Below are 3922 nucleotides of genomic sequence, written 5' to 3' on the forward strand. Positions count from 1 at the left end.
GTCTCTGTGGATCTTCCTTTCTGGCAGAAGAACTGGACAGTAAATGAATAATTAAATACAATTTTCACTGTCAACCCCATTTTACAGATTAGGAGACTGAGGCTTAGTTGATTAAAGTACCTTGCGTGAGCCGTTCACCAATTAACCAGGAGAATGTAAGGTCCACAGCTTGCCCATGTTCCACCAGACTGACCCTTAGCATTATGTTTCCAGAGAGAATGAACAGATAGGAATCTCAAAGGGTCACTTCCTTTCAGAACACAAAGAGGGCTGAGCCATCACCAACAAACACAGGCAAATGCAGAGCACCAACAGCCTGAGGTAAAAACCACCACAGGATACTCGCAGTTTCACTTTTTTTTTTTAACAGAACTCCCCAGTAGCCTTTTAATTTAATTTTATTTTTAATAGACTTTACTTTTTACAGCAGTCTTAGGTTCATAGCAAATTTAGGCAGAAAGTACCAAGAACCACACGTGATGGCTTCCCCTACCATCAACACTCTGCACCACAGAGGTACATTTGTTACAACTGATGAACCTACGTTGACACATCATTATTACCCAAAGTCTATAGTTCACACAAGGGTTCACTGTTAGGTGAGTGAACCCTAACATGAACTGAGTGAACCCTAATGTGAATTATCTCCTAAACTAGGGTTGCATATTCTATGGTGATACGGTTTGGCTTTATGTCCCCACCCAAATCTCATCTCGAATTGTAATCCCCACATGTCAAGGAAGGGAGGTGATTGGATCATGGGGGTGATTTCCCCCACACTGATCTCACGATAGTGAGTGAGTTCTCATGAGATCTGACGGCTTTATAAGCATCTGGCATTTACCCTGCTTGCACTTCTCTCTCATGCTGCCATGTGAAGAAGGTCCTTGCTTCCCCTTCTCCTTCCACCATAGTTGTAAGTATCCTGAGGCCTCCCCAGCCATATTAAACTGTGAGTCAAATAAACCTCCTTTGTTTATAAATTACCCAGTATCGGTTAGTATCTTTATAGCAGTGTGATAATGAACTAATACATAGGGATTTGGGCAAATGTATAATCACATGTATGGACCATTATAATATGAAACAGAGTAGTTTCACTGCCCTGAAAATCCTCTTTACTCCATCTATTCATTTCTTCCTCCTCCTTAATGCTGGAAATCCACTGATCTTTTACTATGTCATAGTTTTGTCTTTTTCCAGAATATTGTAAAGTTGGAGTCTACAATATGTAGCCTTTTCAGATTGGTTTCTTTCACTTAGTAATTTGCAGGTTTCCTCCATGTATTTTCATGACTTCATAGCTCATTTCTTTATAGTGCTGAATAGTGTAGATGTGTAGCTCTGCACAATTTTAATTCTGTTTGCCCCAACAATTACCTTTGCAATTAAGAGCACCAGCTCAACTAAGGTGAGTTTAAACAGAAGACACACACACAATAAAATCTAAAAAGGAATGAAATAAAAAGGGAAGCAATCTGAAAAGGGAGAGTGCTGGGAGCCCAAAACACACGTTTTACACATTACATAATTTCTGAGAGTCTCAAATTTCTCACCTGTGAAATGCCTCTGGTAATAGTAACAGTCACTTCACACTGTTTCTATGGTGAGTAAATGAGCTGAAATATGAAGTCCTCTAGGAGGATGTTAGGCACCAATAGGTGTGTATGAGTCAGAGTTCTCCAAAGAAACAGAACCAATATATATGGAAAGGAGATCTATTGGGGGTATTGGCTCACACAATCACAGAGGCAAAGTCATAGAGATGATAGGCTGTCTGCAAGATGGAGAACCAGAGAGGCCAGTAGTGTGGCTCCCAGGAAAGCCTGTAGCATGGCTCAGGGCAAGTCCAAAACCTCAGAACTGGGTAAGTTGACAGTGGAGTCCCAGTCTGAGGTTAAGGGCCTGAGAGCCCCAGGAGACCATGGATTCAAATCCCAGAGTCAAGAAGCCAAATACCCTGGAGTCTGATATCAAGGGAAGGAGAAGGAAAAAAGTATCTCTCTTCTGCCTGCTTTCTTTTAGAGGGGCCCCCAGCCAACTGGATACTGCCTGTTCACATTGAGGGCGGGTCTTTCTCATTTCACTGACTCCCGTGTCAATCACCTCTGGAAACACCTTCACAGACACACCCAGAATAACACTTCATCAGCCATCTAGGCATCCCTTGATCCAGTCAAGTTGACATCTGATATTAACCATTACAAGGTGTTTCTTTCTTTGCTCTTGAACATAGAAAACAGTCAATAGTGCCTTCTACACTAGGGTTCGTTCCTGTAGCCTTTACTGTTATCCACATGATGTTTTGCTTGTGTTAAAAAAGATCTGCTATTCCCTAGACTAGACCCTTTTGGCGTTTTTCAGACTAATGCTCTGGGGTGCATGTTTCTGGGATACAGCAAACACATGGCATATTTTCTCAAATTTAGATAAAGTTGTTTTGCTTCAGTGTACTTATTGCAAGCTTTTATTCAGAAACTTTTACACATTCATTTCCCCTGATAGGCTGAGTTTCTAGAAAGCCCATACTATATCTATATCTTATTCCTCTTTATGTTCCTGGTAAACAACCTGCTACATATTGGATGCTGATTAAATATTTGCTAAACAGAGAGTAAAATTAGATTATTAAAGTCCAATGCAGACTTAATATAAACATCCTAAAAATATCTTTCTTTTTCACCCCATACTCTAATACAGGGTTTCTCAACCTCCCCACTATTGACATTTTGGATGGGATAATTCTTTGTCACAAGGCGCTGCCCTGTGCACTGTGAGATGTTTAGCGGCATCCCGGCCTTTATCCACTAGACACCAGTGGCAATCCCTCCCCTGTGTTGTGACACCCAAAAATGTCTCCAGACATTGCCCAAAGTCCACTGGGGGCCAAAATCACCCCTGGTTGAGAATTGCTATTGTAAGGTAACTTGTTAATCATCTCACCCACCATACATTTCCAATTAAACCTTTACCCACTCCACAAAATATCCTGACTTCCTTTTCTTATTTAGTGGTATGGACTCCCTGGACTCCCAATGACTCAAGCTTAAACCCCCAAAGACTTCTGTAACTTCTTTTTGCCTTTGTTTTCTCACATCAAATCAGTGGTTAAAAGTCTTGAAAGCTCTACACTCAGGCAGCTAGATAAAATAGTTACATTTGAATTCCAGAGAAGCAACAAATAACAATTTTGTGGAAGTATGTTTCAAACGTTGCCGGGGAGATATTCAAATTTAACTGTGTGCCCCATGTTTTTATTTGCTAAGTCTGACAGTCCTATTCTATGCCTAAATTGCTTCTCAAATTCGTTCAACTTTTTCTTTTCCTGAGGTCAACATCTTAGCTCAAGCCTTAATTACCATTTGCCTGGATAGCTCTGATGGTCTCTTTATTCATCAACAAGCTTTTGGCTTTAAGTACTGTGAAACCTTGATGCTCCCGGCTAAAATGATAAAAAAAGTTATTTTCTCTAAAATTTAAACACATCCATAGTGGTTCTAGGCATAATCGTAAGACTGCAGCTCAGCTTCTCTGCAGTCTCTCGGTTCTTTATATCTCATGGGTCAGTCTTGCCCACTGACTGGTCCTCTCTTCTTTTTTTTTTTTTTTCTTTGAGACGGAGTCTCGCTCTGTCGCCCAGGCTGGAGTGCAGTGGCCGGATCTCAGCTCACTGCAAGCTCCGCCTCCCGGGTTTACGCCATTCTCCTGCCTCAGCCTCCCGAGTAGCTGGGACTACAGGCGCCCGCCACCTCGCCCGGCTAGTTTTTTGTATTTTTTTTTTAGTAGAGACGGGGTTTCACCGTGTTAGCCAGGTCTCGATCTCCTGACCTCGTGATCCGCCTGTCTCGGCCTCCCAAAGTGCTGGGATTACAGGCTTGAGCCACCGCACCCGGCCTGGTCCTCTCTTCTATGTGTTTCTTTT

Source organism: Papio anubis, chromosome 8 (genome assembly GCF_008728515.1).
Source record: "Papio anubis isolate 15944 chromosome 8, Panubis1.0, whole genome shotgun sequence".
NCBI lineage: Eukaryota > Metazoa > Chordata > Mammalia > Primates > Cercopithecidae > Papio > Papio anubis.